Raw genomic sequence first — 19360 nt, 5'->3', positions numbered from 1 at the left:
TATTATAATGAGCTCTTTAGATCCCTAGAGTTATATTAATTTAAATGTGATTAATTCATCATCATCAACTCCGTTTTATATACTTTTGTTAAATTGGGAAGCGCATTGGCTGACTGGATTATGTAAGTATCCTCTTATGTAGGCTTCTAGAATTGTTAATGAAGGAATAATACTGGTGGGGGTCATTTCCATCTGAAGGCAGGGATGAAATACAGAAACAAAATGGGTCATTTGAATAATAAAGTTCATACCTCAATTCTATGAACGCGTTAGATGTTTAATGGGCAAAAATGTCCTAAAGGAACTTTGCATTTATTTGTGCAAATAGGGATTGTTTTTTCTTTTTTGGAAAGCAAAAATAATGCACTTTCTCTCCCTGCACGATACAATAAATTTTACATTGATCTTTGACAGTTTAAAAAAGGGAATGAATTAAAAACAACCTCCATAATAGGCTGACAATAGTGATGGTATGATATGATTTCATTCTTTCCCGCTGTTTCCATTTCCATTGTTGAGTGCTGGCTGGAACTATCTTTTAGACTATGGTTCTTGCTGCCCAAAGTCTCCATTGATTGTCACAATATTTAATCAGTCTGGATATTAGCATTTTTTCTTTGACATCCTATTGTTACAGATTTACACGTCTGGATGTGAGAGGTTTAACAATGTTAGCAAAAAAGTTGCAATTTGCCTCAGTGAATCACTGACATTTCAGTTTGCAATTTTTGCAATCCAAGTTGGACTTTTTAGGGACTCCATGGGGATGCAATTAAAGTGTTCCTGTGATTCTGGTTTTGTTTTATGATCATCGGCACAAAAGAAATGGTGCCTTCATTTTGACGCGCCAAGGTAACCAACACTGGAAGCTGGAACTGGCACAGATGGGTGCCAATGAATGCACATCTGATGTTGATAAGGAGGCGATATTTTACTGCACACGAAAAGAGATTTGAAACGAGCAAAGAAACATAAACCACCAAAATCTCTCAAAATATGAGATCAAAGTAGATTTTGGCAGTTCAATACTGTATTTGGGCTGACAGGTTTGTCAGTGCATTTACAGAAATAATTATTTCCTGTTCTATTTGGTTACAATGTCTTATTTCTTCTGCCTTCATGGAGGTCTTTAATTGAGATCACTTGTGCACATGCATGACAGGAAAGAAAAGGGCTCACGGGAAGTTTAAATGGAACAAGAGTGTTTATAATGGGGTGAAAATCTTAACTGTAGTAAGTTTGAAGAAAAAAAATATTGTTTGGCAAAATGTTGTCCTGTATACTAAAACCTTCCTATATTGCATCAAATTTATGGCTTCCTCAGATAACAGTTGCTTGGAGCAACAGCTCTGCATTTAATTGACCACACAACCTGTATTTTAAAAATTACTAAAAGTCTATGGCAGTAGCATTTTTTGAGAGTTTTCTTTAGGTTTGGTAGCTTAATGCTTGATAATGAAAATATAACTGGTTGTAACAATGTAATTAATAATATTTGATGAACAACCAAACTGATCTCGAAAAGGTAATGGTATAATCGCAGAGAGCAGTTAATTAGTAAATTTTGTTCAACTAAATTTTCATTTTTAAGAACTTTTTTCAAAGAATATTTTGACTTTTACCTTCACTACATGTATATATCCCAACCTTTAACCTGAAGTAAAACATATTTTGCAACTAATTTTAGTTAATGCTTTTATGTTTCTTGCTTGGATGTCTGTTAAAATTCTTTAATGTGATTGGCTACATGGATAGCTTGATGACATCACTGCTGCTCTACACTATAAATACTCATAAAGAGCGCTGCAACCAGTTGCAGCTCTTCTGCACAAGCTGGACCTGAAATTCTTGCAAAAGGTCATCAGATCTCTGAACAAGATTTGCTTCAGAGTTAGTGGAGAATGCCAAACTGGCCTGTTTACTTAAATTTGAATATAAACTTTTATTTTTTCTAAATGGCTTTAGAACAGTGGTGTCCAAGTTCACTGTTTTTTGGTCACTTGGATTTTGTCCAATTGAATCACGCAAGCAGATTATGATGCTGTTAATTTTCATATATCTTATTTGCTGATATTAATTGATCTTGGTGTCTTGTTTTAGACTTTATCCATTAGTGAGGCAACAGTGGTTAAGAACAACTTTTTCAGAACCCTCATGTTTCAGACATCATGCAGGCAAACCAGTGAATAAAAAACGCAAGTGCCAATATCAGTGAATTCCTTGAACGTTGATGACCGGATTACCAAGGCTAGGGAACCTCAGGTGGCCCATGACTGTAAATTGAATCCCTCTTTTAGAAGTATAAACAACAAAATTATTAAACTATGATAATAGTTTGCAGACGTGGTGATAGGAGGGTTGTCTCTAATGTTTTCTCTTTGGCGAAACCCATATTTTCCTTTTTGAAATTCAGAATACATATTGAAGTAGGTAGTTTTCTGCGATTTTCAGTTTGTACTGAAATATATGTGGATATTTTGATATGTCCAAAATGAATTCTAGTTTGTCTATGTTTCATAAATGTACACCTACAATAAATATGTGCTATGGGGGAGAAATCTAAGGCATAGAAAATTTCCTCTGAAAATAATTGATTCTCATTGTAAAGGAATCATTGGAACAGAGTGAATCTGAGTTTAGTGAGTGACTGAGTTCGGGTGAGTGGCGAGAGAGGGCTGTGTTTTTGTTGGTGTTCGGGTTTATCCTTGAGGTTCTATAAATTATTTTTTTTACAAATTATTTAAATTAAATTAATTAACTAGTTGAATATGGCTGGAGAGGTGATGTGCTGTTGCTGTATGATGATGGAACTGGTGGATCCCATTGAGACCGTCAGTGACCACATCTGCAGCAAGTGTTGGCTGCTCGAGGAACTTCGGCTCAGAATTGATGAGCTGGAGACCAAACTGCACACACTGCGGCACATCAGGGAGGGGGAGAATTACCTGGACGCTTTGTTTCAGGAGGCAGTCATCCCCGGTAGAATAACTACTGTTAATTCAGTCAGTGGTCAGGGACAGAGTGGTGTGACTGCAAGGGAGGCAGGTAGGGGGATCCTGAGTTTAGGAGTTGAGGAGCCTCAGCCCTTGACCTTGTCCAACAGGTATGAGGTACTTGCTCCCTGTGTGGATGAGGAAGAGGGCTGTAGGGAGGATGCGTTGACTGACCACTGCACCATGGTACAGGAAGCCATTCAAGAGGGGGGAGCAAAAAGACAAGTGGTAGTTGTAGGGGATTCTATAATTTGGGGGATTGATGGCATCCTTTGTAAGCCAGATCGTGAGTCCCGCATGGTATGTTGCCTGCCCGGTGCCAGGGTGAGGGACATCTCTGATCGGCTTGAAAGGATTTTGGAGAGGGAGGGGGAGGATCCAGTTGTTGTGGTCCACGTTGGGACTAACAACATAGGTAAGACTAGGAAAGAGGACCTGTTTGGGGATTATCAAACACTAGGGACTAAATTAAAGAACAGGTCCTCCAGGCCTAAAATCTCTGGATTACTACCCGAGCCACGTGCCAATTGGCATAGGGTTGAGAAAATTAGGGAAGTTAACACGTGGCTGAAGGAGTGGTGCGGGAAAGAGGGATTCCATTTCATGGGGCATTGGCATCAGTACTGGGACAGGAGGGACCTGTACCGTTGGGACGGTCTTCACCTGAACCATTCTGGGACCAGTGTTCTAGCGAATAGGATAAATAGGTTGGTCACAAGGACTTTAAACTAGCAAGTTGGGGGGAAGGGAAGGGTAAAGCTATGGACAGTATAATGGTTAATGGAGAGCAAGGCAGCAGGTTACCTGACAGGTTATTATGTAGAGATATGGGTTCAAAGACAAGGAAAATTAGGAGAAAGGGTAAGAGGAAAAATAATTTGCGAAAAGTTACTGATCAAGGTGTTAGGATTCATAACAAAGACATAAAAAACAGCATAAATGTACTTTACCTGAATGCTCGTAGTATACGGAATAAGGTGAATGAGTTGATGGCGCAAATCATCGTGAATGACTATGATTTAGTGGCCATTACTGAAACATGGTTAAAAGATGGGAATTAAATATCCAAGGGTATCAAACTATACGAAAGGATAGAATGGACGGTAAGGGCGGTGGTGTAGCTTTGTTGTTTAAGGATGGCATCTGGGCAATAGTAAGGGATGATATTGGTGCTATGGAGGACAAGGTTGAATCAATTTGGGTGGAAATCAGGAATAGTAAGGCGAAAAGATCACTGATAGGAGTAGTCTATAGGCCACCAAATAGTAACAGGATGGTAGGGCAGGCAATAAACAAAGAAATAACGGATGCATGTAGAAATGGTACAGCGGTTATCATGGGGGATTTTAATCTACATGTCGATTGGTTTAACCAGGTTGGTAAAGGCAGCCTTGAGGAGGAGTTTATAGAATGTGTCCGGGATAATTTCCTGGAACAGTATGTAATGGAACCTACAAGGGAACAAGCGGTCCTAGATCTGGTCCTGTGTAATGAGGCAGGATTGATTAATGATCTCATAGTTCGGGATCCTCTTGGAAGGAGCGACCACAATATGGTGGAATTTAAAATACGGTTGGAGGATGACAAGGTAAAATCAAACACTAGTGTTTTGTGCTTAAACAAAGGTGATTACAATGGGATGAGAGAAGAACTAGCTAAGGTAGACTGGGAGCAAAGACTTCTTGGTGAAGCAGTTGAGGAACAGTGGAGAACCTTCGGAGCGATCTTTCACAGTGTTCAGAAAAGGTTCATACCGACAAAAAAGAGAGACGGTAGAAAGGGGAAAAATCGACCGTGGATATCTAAGGAGGTGAGGGAGAGTATCAAATTGAAGGAAAAAACATACAAAGTGGCAAAAATTAGTGGGAGACTAGAGGACTGGGAAGTCTTTAGGGGACAACAGAAAGCTACTAAAAAAGCCATAAAGAAGAGTAAGGTAGACTATGAAAGTAAACTGGCTCAGAACATAAAAGCAGATAGTAAAAGCTTCTACAAATGTATCAGACAAAAAAGAGTGGCTAAGGTAAATATTGGTCCTTTGGAAGATGAGAAGGGAGATTTAATAATAGGAGACGGGGAAATGGCTGAGAAGCTGAACAGATTTTCTTGGGTCAGTCTTCACAGTGGAAGACACAAATAACATGCCAGTGACTGATGGAAATAAAGATATGATAGGTGAGGACCTTGAGATGATTGTAATCACTAAGGAGGCAGTATTGGGCAAGCTAATGGGACTAAAGGTAGACAAGTCTCCTGGCCCTGATGGGATGCATCCCAGAGTGTTAAAAGAGATGGCTAGGGAAATTGTAAACGCACTAGTGATAATTTATCAAAATTCACTAGACTCTGGGGTGGTCCCAGAGGATTGGAAAGTAGCAAACGTGACACCACTGTTTAAAAAAGGAGGTCGGCAGAAAGCGGGTAATTATAGGCCGGTAAGCTTAACTTCGGTTGTAGGGAAAATGCTGGAATCTATCATTAAGGAGGAAATAGCGGGGCACCTGGAGGGAAACTGTCCCACTGGGCAGACGCAGCATGGGTTCACAAAGGGTAGGTCGTGTCTGACTAATTTGGTAGTATTTTCTGAGGACGTTACCAGTGCAGTAGATAACGGGGAGCCAATGGATGTGGTATATCTGGATTTCCAGAAAGCTTTTGACAAGGTGCCACACAAAAGGTTGCTGCATAAACTAAAGATGCATGGCATTGAGGGTAAAGTGGGAGCATGGGTAGAGGATTGGTTAACTAACAGAAAGCAGAGAGTGGGGATAAATGGGTGTTTCTCTGGTTGGCAACCTGTAACTGGGGTCCCTCAAGGATCGGTGTTGGGCCTGCAATTGTTCACAATTTACATAGATGATTTGGAGTTGGGGACCAAGTGCAATGTGTCAAAGTTTGTAGACGACACTAAGATGAATGGTAAAGCAAAAAGTGCAGAGGATACTGGAAGTCTGCAGAAGGATTTGGATAGGTTAGGTGAATGGGCTAGGGTCTGGCAGATGGAATTCAATGTTGCCAAGTGTGAGGCTATCCATTTTGGGAGGAATAACAGCAGAATGGATTATTATTTAAACGGTAAGATGTTAAAACATGCTGCTGTGCAGAGGGACCTGGGTGTGCTGGTGCACGAGTCGCAAAAAGTTGGTGTGCAGGTGCAACAGGTGATTAAGAAGGCTAATCGAGTTTTGTCTTTCATTGCTAGAGGGATGGAGTTCAAGACTAGGGAGGTAATGCTGCAATTGTATAAGGTGTTGGTGAGGCCACATCTGGAGTATTGTGATCAGTTTTGGTCTCCTTACCTGAGAAAGGACATATTGGCACTGGAGGGAGTGCAGAGGAGATTCACTAGGTTGATCCCAGAGTTGAGGGGATTAGATTATGATGAGAGGTTGAGTAGACTGGAACTGTACTCATTGGAGTTTAGAAGGATGCAGGGGGATCTTATTGAGACATATAAAATTCTGAAGGGAATAGATAGGATAGCTGCGGGCAGGTTGTTTCCACTGGTCGGGGAAAGCAGAACTAGGGGGCATAGCCTCAAAATAAGGGGAAGTAGATTTAGGACCGAGTTTAGGAGGAACTTCTTCACCCAAAGGGTTGTGAATCTCTGGAATTCTTTGCCCAGTGAAGCAGTTGAGGCTCCTTCTTTAAACGCTTTTAAGAAAAAGATAGATACCTTTCTGAAGAATAAAGGGATTCGGGGATATGGTGTACGGGCCGGAGAGTGGAGCTGAGTCCACAAAGATCAGCCATGATCTCATTGAATGGCGGAGCAGGCTCGAGGAGCCAGATGGCCTACTCCTGTTGCTAGTTCTTATGTTCTTATTACTGTTTTCTATGTTGCCAATATAACTAAACATTTGGTCCAAAATGAACAATAAACAGATCAGCAATCTGAAATACCCGGTGACCAATGATAGTTTCATAATAGTCACATCATGCAATCAGTTCAATGTGAAAATATTACTTGTTTTAGAGATGAGTTGTTGATTTAAAAGTTACTATTAAGCTGCCTTCTGAGAGTTTCCTGTTAAGTCTTATTGTTGTACTGCATTTCTGGTTTGTTTGTATTTAGACTTCTTGTTATAATTTACAAAACCTGCTAATCAAACAGTGGCTTGACCCAGTTGACTCCTCCACAATGGCACTACTCATCTTCTGATTCCATTCTTATTTCTCTGGAAACCATTTAATAATGTCAAGCGGCTGTGAGAGGTGTTCCGATGGATCCACCCTCAGTCCCGCTCGTTTTCTACTTAATACCTAGATGTTGACTTTTGACTTTGTGACACAATTTGCACAGAGACCGTTTTCAAACCTATGCTTATCATGTTTAATTCTACTTCACGCTACTGACTCCAAGACTATCAACATTGTTTAAATCTCCGCCCTACGTCAAGTCCTTCAGAAATCAAAACTTCCCCTAGCTCAATGTTGGTAAAATAAACCATTTGATTTTTCCTATCGAACTTTCTGGCCTGCACCTTGGGACTGGAACTGGTGATATATAGCTTGACTCTGAGCTGATAGATGGCAAACATTTGTACACACCCTCTCTATCTCACATCCACTGCTGGCTCTTTCTCATCCCCTGCTCTCACACACACTTAGTTTCTGTTACTCTCTCTATCATTCTCTCTCTCTCCACCATTTTATGTCTCCCTTTACCTTTCATCCTTTCTCTCTATCCATTTCTCTTTACTCTTCCCTCTCTCTCTTTCTTGCTCCCTCTCTACCTTTTTGCTCTCTACCCTTTCTCTTGACCCCTCTCTACCCTTTCTCTCTTGTCCCCTCCCCACCCTTTCTCTCCCCGCCCTTTCTCTCCCTGCCCTTTCTCTCCCCGCCGTTTCTCTCCCCGCCCTTTCTCTCCCCGCCCTTTCTCTCCCCGCCCTTTCTCTCCCCGCCCTTTCTCTCCCCGCCCTTTCTCTCCCCGCCCTTTCTCTCCCCGCCCTTTCTCTCCCCGCCCTTTCTCTCCCCGCCCTTTCTCTCCCCGCCCTTTCTCTCCCCGCCCTTTCTCTCCCCGCCCTTTCTCTCCCCGCCCTTTCTCTCCCCGCCCTTTCTCTCCCCGCCCTTTCTCTCCCCGCCCTTTCTCTCCCCGCCCTTTCTCTCCCCGCCCTGTGTCTCCCCGCCCTGTCTCCCTCCGCCCTTTCCCCCTCCGCCCCCCCCCCGCCCTTTCCCCCTCCGCCCTTTCCACCTCCGCCCTTTCGCTTGCGCACATGCATGCACTCTCTCTGTCTACCCTCTGGCCTTCCTAGCTTTGTGGGTTTTGTATTAGTGAACATTAGAAATAAGGTCTAGTTTTAAATGTTTTTAATTTCATTTTTCTGTGCCTGGAAGGGTAAAACCTATAATTATATTCATCCTGGACAAAGGTGTTATTATGTGTAGGGGTGGTTAAGTTCCAGCTGTGTTTCTATTGTGCTTAGACGGGGCTATTTTGTGAAAAGTAAATTAAAGGCATAAGCATGTGGCCTTTGCTTAGCAACTGGAGGTCCTTGTAAGGTAAAAAGCTTCTATGTTTTAGGTAATTGAGAGCATTTGTAGACAGGATCCCGGGGAGTGATCATCTCACAACTCTGCCAGAAGAAAGACTGGACAGGATGGGAGCTGCAAAGAGACAGTTTTCTTAAAGTACAAGTTACAGTCAAGGTAACCAGGAAATTGGGACAGAAAGAGTGCCTAAGAAGTCTGGTGTTAAGTGAACAGAAACCAAGGCATTGTTCAGTAGAATTCAAGGAGGAATCAAAAAAGGGTTTTGAATTGGAGACACTTGCAGCAACTAGATTTAAAGTGAGACAGCAGACTTCAGAGGTAAATGAAAGAGTTGATGTAATTTGTATAGTCTGGGAATCTAGAGTTAAAGCAACTTTGAGCAGTTTGCACAGCAGTCAAGACCAAGAAAACCTAAAGGGACTGGTGTGAAATCCTGGACTGGATTCTCTGTTAAAAGTGGAGTAGAAGCTTTGGCTGAAAGTGTCATTTATAAAACCTGGACTGGATTTTGGAATGCAAATATCCAAGGGAAAGCATTATTATGAGAGAAGAATTTAAAGCGTGTTTTTTGGACTGGAGTTTGGAAACTCTCATGTGACAATCATCTAGGGGGATTCTGAGAAAAAAAAACCACAGACAACTTGGGTTCAGAATGGAGTGCGTGTATTTGACCACAGTCATCCTGTGTGCTTAAAAGGGACTTTTTGTGTTAATGAGACCATTGTATCTTAAGATGTACTTTGTAATCCGTGTTAATCTTTAAATCTGTGTTTATTTGTTAAGCAATATTTTCCTGTTCAATTAATTTTTTCTTTGTTAAAACTAGTTAGCGGTCTGTTTCTCCAATTTTTTATTTAAAAAAGTATAGTTACGGTCTTCTGAGCCAAGGTTCTACTCTGGATCTTTCTGTCCAGTTATAACATCAACTAGGATCGCAACACTTTCTCTTTCTGTCTTTCTCTCTTTACCTCATCCTCTCCTTGCTCTTTTGCTGATCTTTTCATCTAAGTCAACAAGGTGTACCCTTTTCAAGGATTTTTATGGATAGACTAATAGCATAAAAGGGCAAATTTTCAGCAGTTCTACAATTTCTTCCTCTGGGTACTTCAATTGCACACCCATTGAGGAAGTGTAGATTCACTGGCACCAACTCCTGGAAATTCACATTCAACTAAGCACGTGCAGATTCCAGAATCTGCTGTCCTTGACCTCTTTACCATTATTACTCCTCTGAAATGGACAGTAGCTTCTGGAGTGCACACATGGATAGTTAAATGTGAATATCCACATTGTTCAATGCATTTCAGTTGTGAGACAGTCAGCCAGTTGCCATTTCCGCAGAGTGGCACACCTTGGACTCCCAAGTTCCGGACTTTCGCATTTGTCCTTGCCTGATACTTCTGTAGCATTGTGTTCAAATGCTTTTGAGAATGACATGGTAATAGAGTAACAGCATACAAATGGAAGATATACTGAAAATTTTGAACCAATAGTGGTGTCTTTAAAATAAAAAATACCTTTTAAAAGGTTAACCACAACAAAAATAGTGACATTTGTGGGAGCATATTTTGCAAATGGATCGACTGTTAAGTGGAAGATGGTCAGTGTCCTGTTTAAAAAAAAAACGTCCAAATTTGGCTGCTTTGCACATGCAGGAATTTCTCTAATTACATTTCTAATTCGTTTGGGCATAATGTTTGTGGATGGCTGTTGATGGGATGGAATGAATATGCTCAAGCAAATCTCATGCAAGTATTTATATGGGGAAAGTTTGCCACAAAAATGTAAAACTTTTTTTCCATTCTGTCTCTCCAGTGGACCCTGATAACTAGGTTTAAATTTAAATAGTTTGAAGCATACTTTGAATTTTTGGAATGATGGTCATAAAAGAACAGTATTCCTTTTGTATTTTTATTGTTCAGCACTGTGACCAGCAGTCACCTTGGATTGTGCAATAGAGCGGAGATTAAATTGTTTCCTAAAAACATTGGTCATTACTCTTATATTAGAATAAATTAGGAAGTTCTGTATGAAGGGGTATCCTGTTTTTTCCCCTGCCTCCAACTTTCCATTTCTATTTTCGTTTACACTGAAATCATACTGTTTATAGTAGCCAAGCAAAATAGCTTGGCGCTTTAAGTGACAGTGTTTTCATTCATGTGTCCTCTTCTACTTATTTCATAAGGAAAAGTGCCTATTTGCCCCTGCCATGCAGATTTACACGATTGACTGATTAGAAGGCTGCCATATCCAATCTAATTGGTTGGAAGACAGCATGAGAGTTAACAGAACCAATCCAGTTGGACAGTGGAACGAAAGATGTTTACACACCAAATGGACCATTAATATGAAACTTTTAAATAAATTTTACTTCTCATCAAAGTAATGCCCAGCTGGTTGTTTAATAGATTTATTTTAATCAAGGTTAATTGCAGTTCCTTGGCGTTACTTGAGTTTACTTGGGTTTTACTTGAGTATTACTGTTTTTGGACTTGTGAAATTCTCTGGAATTTCCTCCCTAAACCTGCTTCTTAATAATAATATTTATTAGTATCACAAGAAGGCTTACATTAACAGTGTAATTAAGTTACTGTGAAAATCCCCTAGTCGCCACACTCCGGCACCTGTTCGGGTACACTGAGGGAGAATTCAGAATGTCCAATCCACCTAGCAAGCATGTCTTTCGGGATTTATGGGAGGAAACCGGAGCACACGGAAGAAACCCACGCAGACACGGGGACAACGTTCAGACTCCGCACAGACAGTGACCCAAGCCGGGAATCGAACCTGGGTCCCTGGCTCTGGTAGGCAGCAGCGCTAACCTCTGTGCCATCGTGAGCCCCCCCTTGACGCCTGAGTGACTAAACCTTTTGTCACCTTTCGAAATCTCTTCCTCTATGGCTTTACACTCTTATTTTTCTGTTGAATCCACTCTAGAAATGCAAGTAATTGGGTCACCTTGACTCAAAACGTTAGCTCTTTTCTCTCCCTACAGATGTTGCCAGACCTGCTGAGAATTTTCAGCATTTTCTCTTTTGGTTTCAGATTCCAGCATCCGTAGTAATTTGCTTTTATCCAGTAATTGTTATTGCTTCTTTCTCCTTTTTCCCCTTATGTTTTTCTTGATAGTTAAAAGGGAGTGGATATATGGTAGTGTGGAACTTGAAGGAGATGTTGCTGAAGGGCAGAATAGAGATGAGATGGAGGGTGGGGTCAAACATAGATCCTTGGTAGACATCAACGGTAACAGTGGGGTTAGATCGTGATGCTTTCGCTAGAGATGCTTTAGCTTTGAGTGGATAATTAAGAATGGAGTCAAGTGAGGGTAGTCTTATTTGTGTTGGATGATGGGATAGAAGCATTAAGCGAGGTGTGGAAGGAAAGGAAAGAAGCTGCAGAATTACCATGGCAAAGGCTTGACAGTCCGAGTTGCAAGAGACTTGGGAGAAAATCTACCTGAGGTCAATGGAGAAAGAAGTAAGGTTGGAAACAGTAGGTGATGTGAATGCTGAGGGATATCAAGCCGTGATTGGAGGTGGTCTTTCCTCAAATCAGGGTGACGAGAGTGAAATATGTGAAATGGTAAGGTTGAAGGGGGTTAGGAATACAGATGGGAGATTAAAAGTTATAATTGTATACATCTTTCCAGGTGAAAATATTTTAAAAAACTAAATTTTAATGACTGCCCTTTCAGTTGTATCACATTTGAACACATTCTTGAGATTTTTTTCTTGTGCTCCTTATAAGCTCCAGATAAATCATTTTTTTCCTGCTCCCTTCATTCGCACTGGTTAAATTTAAGGTTGAATGCCTTCTGTCTTTCTTTAACCACTCTTTCCCAGGGACGTGGACTTGTAGAAAACCTTACTCCCTCAATCTTGTCTGGGCAATCTAAATACTTTCATAACCCAAACTAGTTGTCACTTAATCACCAATTCTCGATTTATGTTGCCTTTTCACTTACTCTTTTAATTACTTATTACTTAGTAATATTGCAAATTATGGGCCTTGGTTTCACCTATGTTTTGCAGATAAAGACAAACCTAAGGGTAAACTTGAAGAACAATAGTCTGAATAACTTGCATTTATTCAGATTTATTTATTCTTAAGTATTAACCAATTTGGCTTAGTTGGTTTCACTCTTCTCTCGGAACCAAAGGTTTAAACCCACCTACAATCACATAATTTAGGCTGACACAGTGCAGCACGCAAGATTGCTGGATTGTCTCTTGAATGCAACTTCAAACTAAGCCTCCCATCCTCCTGCTCAATCCCATGGCTTTAAATTAAAGTTCCAAGCATTTTTGCCTGTACTTCTCCCTCAAACAATCGTGTAAAAAATAATCCGATTCATTAATTTGTGGTTTATGGTTGTTGCTGCATGCAAATTAGCTACGACTGCACTTCAAAAGTATTTTTTTTAAGCAAAGTTCTATCAACATCATACGGTACTACATAAATTAAAGTTCCCTACTGCATTTGTTGTTGATAAATGACATGGATTATTAGCAATAGATCAAAAACCCAGAAGCAAATTTGCTGTTTATGATGCCACAGTACACTTTACAAAAGAAGTGAAAATTGGGGTTGTTTGGAATTGGAATTTAAAAAAACATATTTTAATTTTATAGCTGTAAATTTGTTTTCCCCACAAATTAAAAGCCATGTCATATTGTAAATTATTCAGAAATATGATATCGGTAATTAAATTAAACACGCTGTTGGTTAATCATGCAATTTTACGATGCAGTGCATTCTGCAACATCTTAAAATGCATCCACTCCCATGGAGGCATTAAAATTCTCACATATGATTTATAAAAGAAACAGACTAAACTATTGAGCAAGAATAAGAAAGAAAAGGAGTTACTCTTGTATGGTGTTTTAATTTTCCTCACAATGACTTGAAGTGTTTACCAGACAACAACTTGCTTTGGATGTCTGTTATGCAAGCAAATAATCAATCAACCCAGAATTTCTTCTGTTTAGAATTTATTTTTGTTTCATAATGGGCATTTTGTGATTTGTAGAAGTGCTGAGTAGGGACTGTAACCTATTGGTAAATAAGATGTTACTATCCGCAATATCTAGGATTGAGATTCTCGCCAGGTTTTGAGAAACTGGATGATCATTGTGCTTGCACAGGGGATTGTATTTTCATTTCTGTTGGTAGTATTCAATAGAAGTTTTGTGATACAATGTCCATTTCCACCTGTCCGTATTATTCTAACTTTAAAAAAAACACCTCCAATTGTGCTTCTGCCTGTCTGCCTGAGCTTTTCTTCCACTTCTTCTGTGCAGTGCTAATCTGTCTTCCTATAAAGCATCTTGGATGTTTTGCTACATGAAAGGCAACATCGCAGTAAAAGTTGCCAAAAAAGTTTTTTAAAAAGGAGTCAGTGAAAAGGAGGAAATGGGAATGCATATAGTTATGGAAGTTGAATGCAGCAATATGATATCAAAAATCTAGCAGTGAACTTTTTAAAGCTAATTTAATGGCAGTCAGGATTGACCCATGGATGTGTAGCCACAAACATAATTGACATAATTGCACAACCATTGGGGGTGAAAGATGGTCCAAGATTAATGGGATTCAGGGCTTAAATGTGGGGGTGATTTGGTAATATCATGCATTTCTTTAATTGCAGCAGAGCAGAACAGGGAAAGATTGGAGTTTGAGGCCATATTTGTTCCCAAGGGTGAAAAGTGAAAATGGAGGATGATTGTCTTGTCAAATGGATGAATGAAAGAAAGGAAATAAGAAAGTGGTCAGAAAGAGCACAGTAATTGAAATCTTGGCCAATGGTCAGAAAGAGCACAGTAATTGAAATCTTGGCCGTTTCCACACCTTGTTACAAATTTTAGCTCTCTTATAAGCAAATCTTGTATCACCCATGACCAGTTTACCTTGTTTGCTTGGTATCTTGTCATATGACAACTTGATCTCAACTTGGACAGGAAAGCACATTTCCCCTTAACGGAGGGGCCAATAACAAAAGGGCATAGATTTCAGGTGATGGGCAAGAGGTTTAGAGGAGATGCGAGTAAAAGCTTTTTCACGCAGATGGTAGTTGGAATCTGGAACTCACTGCCTGAAAGGGTGGTAGAGGCAGGAACCCTCCCAACTTTTAAGAAGTATTTAGATCAGCACCTGAAATGCGATTGCATACAAGGCTACGGACCACGTGCTGGAAAATGGGATTAGAATAGTTAGGTGCTTGATGGTCGCAATGGATGTGATGGGCAGAAGGGCCTCTTTCTACACTGTAAAACTGACTCTATATATATCACAGCTGCAGCTGTTTATCCTTTAAGATATTACATTAATGCAAATTTACTGAAGGCCAGAGAAATAAAATAGGACCAGCTTTGTACCATAATTAAAATACAAAATGCTGGAGGGTTATTAATCTGAAACATTAACTCTATTTGTATCTTCATGGATGCTGCCAGACCTGCTGAGTATTTCCAGTATTTTCTGTTTTTATTTCAGATTTTCAACAATTGCGTATTTTGCTTTAGTGCCAGCTTTGTGGAGTTCATTTTAAATTACAGTCATTGCTGCAAAGACTGATGAGATAAAAAAAATTACAACTTTCAGCTTTTGAACATTTCTTTTTTAAAATAAATTGAGAGTACCTAATTCATTTTTTCCAATTAAGGGGCAATTTAGAGTGGCCAATCCACCTCGCCTGCATATCTTTGGGTTGTCGGGGCGAAACCCACGAAAATACGGGGAGAATGTGCAAACTCCACACGGACAGTGACCCAGAGCTGGGATCGAACCTGGGACCTCGGCGCCGTGAGGCAGCAGGGCTAACCCACTGCGCCACTGTGCTGCCATCGTTGAACATTTCTTGATAAAGCTTCCATTATTGTATTTCAGAAAAACGAACTGATCATTGAGATGATGATCTAAAGACATGTTACACCAATGTCAGTATCGTAGAATTGTTAAAGTGCAGAAAGAGACCATTTAGCCCAGCACTGGCTTTCTGAATGAGCATAGTGCCATTTGTCCGTCTTCATAGCATTTACAGTGCAGAAGGAGGCCATTCGGCCCATCGAGTCTGCACCGGCTCTTGGAAAGAGCACCCTATCCATGGTCAACGTCTACACCCTATCCCCATAACCCAGTAACCCCACCCAACACTAAGGACAATTTTGGACACTAAGGGCAATTTATCCTGGCCAATCCACCTAACCCGCACATCTTTGGACTGTGGGAGGAAACCGGAGCACCCGGAGGAAACCCATGCACACACGGGGAGGATATGCAGACTCCGCACAGACAGTGACCCAAGCCGGAATCGAACCTGGGACCCTGGAGCTGTGAAGCAATTGTGCTATCCACAATGCTACCGTGCTGCCTTCTCCCTGTAATCCTGCTCATTCTTCTTTTCAAGATCACAGTCTACGTTTGGCTGGTAACCAGGAGGCATTGAAATTGTCGAATGGAATCACCCAACAAATTTTCCCTCATTACACTAGTGAGATGTTTTCTCACCTGTTCACAGAAAGCATAAATTTACACCATTATACATACGTGTGTTGCTGTTCCAATGATGCAGGCGTACTATTTGGCAAAAGGAAATTCAGTTCTTTAAAATTTTCAGTAGCTTCCAAACAGAATTTCAATAGACCAATTTGCCAATGTAAGTAGTCGTTCCAGGTACTAATTAACCCATGGAGCGCGATTCAACAGAAACATTTCTAAGTGTTGGGGCGAGGTACTAAATGAATACTTTGCATCAGTATTCACCAAAGAGAAGGAATTGGTAGATGTTGAGTCTGGAGAAGGGGGTGTAGATAGCCTGGGTCACATTGTGATCCAAAAAGACGAGGTGTTGGGTGTCTTAAAAAATATTAAGGTAGATAAGTCCCCAGGGCCGGATGGGATCTACCCCAGAATACTGAAGGAGGCTGGAGAGGAAATTGCTGAGGCCTTGACAGAAATCTTTGGATCCTCGCTGTCTTCAGGGGATGTCCCGGAGGACTGGAGAATAGCCAATGTTGTTCCTCTGTTTAAGAAGGGTGGCAGGGATAATCCCGGGAACTACAGGCCGGTGAGCCTTACTTCAGTGGTAGGGAAATTACTGGAGAGAATTCTTCGAGACAGGATCTACTCCCATTTGGAAGCAAATGGACGTATTAGTGAGAGGCAGCACGGTTTTGTGAAGGGGAGGTCGTGTCTCACTAACTTGATAGAGTTTTTCGAGGAGGTCACTAAGATGATTGATGCAGGTAGGGCAGTAGATGTTGTCTATATGGACTTCAGTAAGGCCTTTGACAAGGTCCCTCATGGTAGACTAGTACAAAAGGTGAAGTCACACGGGATCAGGGGTGAACTGGCAAGGTGGATACAGAACTGGCTAGGCCATAGAAGGCAGAGGGTAGCAATGGAGGGATGCTTTTCTAATTGGAGGGCTGTGACCAGTGGTGTTCCACAGGGATCAGTGCTGGGACCTTTGCTCTTTGTAGTATATATAAATGATTTGGAGGAAAATGTAACTGGTCTGATTAGTAAGTTTGCAGACGACACAAAGGTTGGTGGAATTGCGGATAGCGATGAGGACTGTCTGAGGATACAGCAGGATTTAGATTGTCTGGAGACTTGGGCGGAGAGATGGCAGATGGAGTTTAACCTGGACAAATGTGAGGTAATGCATTTTGGAAGGGCTAATGCAGGTAGGGAATATACAGTGAATGGTAGAACCCTCAAGAGTATTGAAAGTCAAAGAGATCTAGGAGTACAGGTCCACAGATCACTGAAAGGGGCTACACAGGTGGAGAAGGTAGTCAAGAAGGCATACGGCATGCTTGCCTTCATTGGCCGGGGCATTGAGTATAAGAATTGGCAAGTCATGTTGCAGCTGTATAGAACCTTAGTTAGGCCACACTTGGAGTATAGTGTTCAATTCTGGTCGCCACACTACCAGAAGGATGTGGAGGCTTTAGAGAGGGTGCAGAAGAGATTTACCAGAATGTTGCCTGGTATGGAGGGCATAAGCTATGAGGAGCGATTGAATAAACTCGGTTTGTTCTCACTGGAACGAAGGAGGTTGAGGGGCGACCTGATAGAGGTATACAAAATTATGAGGGGCATAGACAGAGTGGATAGTCAGAGGCTTTTCCCCAGGGTAGAGGGGTCAATTACTAGGGGGCATAGGTTTAAGGTGAGAGGGGCAAAGTTTAGAGTAGATGTACGAGGCAAGTTTTTTATGCAGAGGGTAGTGGGTGCCTGGAACTCACTACCGGAGGAGGTAGTGGAGGCAGGGACGATAGGGACATTTAAGGGGCATCTTGACAAATATATGAATAGGATGGGAATAGAAGGATACGGACCCAGGAAGTGTAGAAGATTGTAGTTTAGTCGGGCAGTATGGTCGGCACGGGCTTGGAGGGCCGAAGGGCCTGTTCCTGTGCTGTACATTTCTTTGTTCTTTGTTCTTTGTTCTTTGTTGTAACAAGTGGGAATTGCCGTGAACTTTCCAGCGTTCAGCCCAGCGAAGCGGGCAATACAATTGAATGTTAATTAGTCCACTTAACAAGGCCTCACGTGCTTCTTGCTGCAAATAACGGCTTGCAGCTGATTCGTCGGGACTGCGCTCACCAGCCCCCCGCTAACAAGATGGAGCAGCACTTAAGCTGCACTTGCTCAACCAACCCAAGCCAGCTCACAACAATGGCGCCAAGGCGATCAGCCCTAAGAGATTCGGTGTTGCTGACCTGGGGAGTTTTCTGGACTCAGTGGAGGCCAGGAATGGTGACCTGTTTCCCGGAGGGTGAGCCACAAGACAGCCAGTGCTGCCTGCGATGAGGTGGCGGCAGCCGTTAGTTTGAACAGTATGATCAAGAGGACTGGCCAGCAGGAAGAAGGTCAACTACTTACACCAGGCAGCACGAGTGAGTAGATACCCCCACCCACCCCCCCGGCCTGAGACCCTTCTGCCCCACGGGAGCATCCATCTCCCAACTCTCCGTGAACCCCAGCCCTCCCTCTTTTCCCCCCCCCCCCCCCCCCCCCTCACCCCTCAACCCTTGTTCACACCCCTCTCCCACCACTGTGAACCATGCGTGTGGCTAATGATGCCCTCTCTGTGTCTCCGCAGGAAAAGCTCTTCCACAATTGGCGGGAGAGGGCCCGCCCAGACCGGTGGAGGGGCGCCACCCGGAGGGCTGTCAAACGTGAGTTGTCACTGCCTTGCAGAACGACCCATCCCTCCCACTGACCACATGTCCATTCTCCCACAGGTCCTCCAGTCAACAGCGCCGGCTCATCCAGGCCGACCCCCTCTCCTGACTCCGAGGAGAACACCTCGGAAGAGAGCTCCGAGGATGGCACCGTGGTCGCAGCACAGCTATCACCCTCACCTGCGCAAATACACACACCTCGGTGGAAAATGTTAGTGGACAGGCTTCTGAGACACAATCTGGTGAGCATCACACTGCTGATGGTACACATCAGGTGGAGGCAAGAACTCCCAGGCGAGACAGTAGTGGGACGTCTGCTGAAACCCAGGATCCAGCTAGGTCCCAGTCTGATTAAAAGCTTGTGGAAATGGTTTACCCAGAGCTGATGGAGACGATTTGGAGCGGCCAGGACCTTCAGACGGAGATGTCAGCGTCGCTCCTGCAGATCCATAGCACCTTGGAAGAATCCCAGAGGTTACGGGAGCAGGAGATGCCACCGGCAGTGAGTGGCACCGAGGCCAGCTAAGCAGTGGAGAGCCTGGTGCATGACGTGGGCAGCATGAGAGGCGTCCAAAGCGTTGCACTGTCGGTGAAGGCCATGGCCCCGAACCTCGGCAGAATGACCCCCTCGCTGGGGGATGGCACCTGGCTGACCTTGATGAGGTTCTGCGGGACATGTCC

At 42.4% G+C, this 19360-nt stretch overlaps 2 protein-coding genes across 7 annotated transcripts in view; one reads left to right on the top strand and one right to left on the bottom strand.

Moving 5' to 3' along the window:
* supt3h (SPT3 homolog, SAGA and STAGA complex component) overlaps nucleotides 1–19360 on the top strand; it is a 622281-nt gene that overhangs the window by 17270 nt on the left and 585651 nt on the right. The gene's annotated exons all lie outside the window — the stretch shown is intronic.
* The window catches only part of LOC140410681 (runt-related transcription factor 2-like), a 257444-nt gene that overhangs the window by 193058 nt on the left and 45026 nt on the right, over nucleotides 1–19360 (bottom strand). The window lies entirely within an intron of this gene.

Source organism: Scyliorhinus torazame, chromosome 4, assembly GCF_047496885.1.
Source record: "Scyliorhinus torazame isolate Kashiwa2021f chromosome 4, sScyTor2.1, whole genome shotgun sequence".
NCBI lineage: Eukaryota > Metazoa > Chordata > Chondrichthyes > Carcharhiniformes > Scyliorhinidae > Scyliorhinus > Scyliorhinus torazame.
Note: the sequence above shows the minus strand (reverse complement) of the source record. Positions and strands in the feature narration are given on the sequence as shown.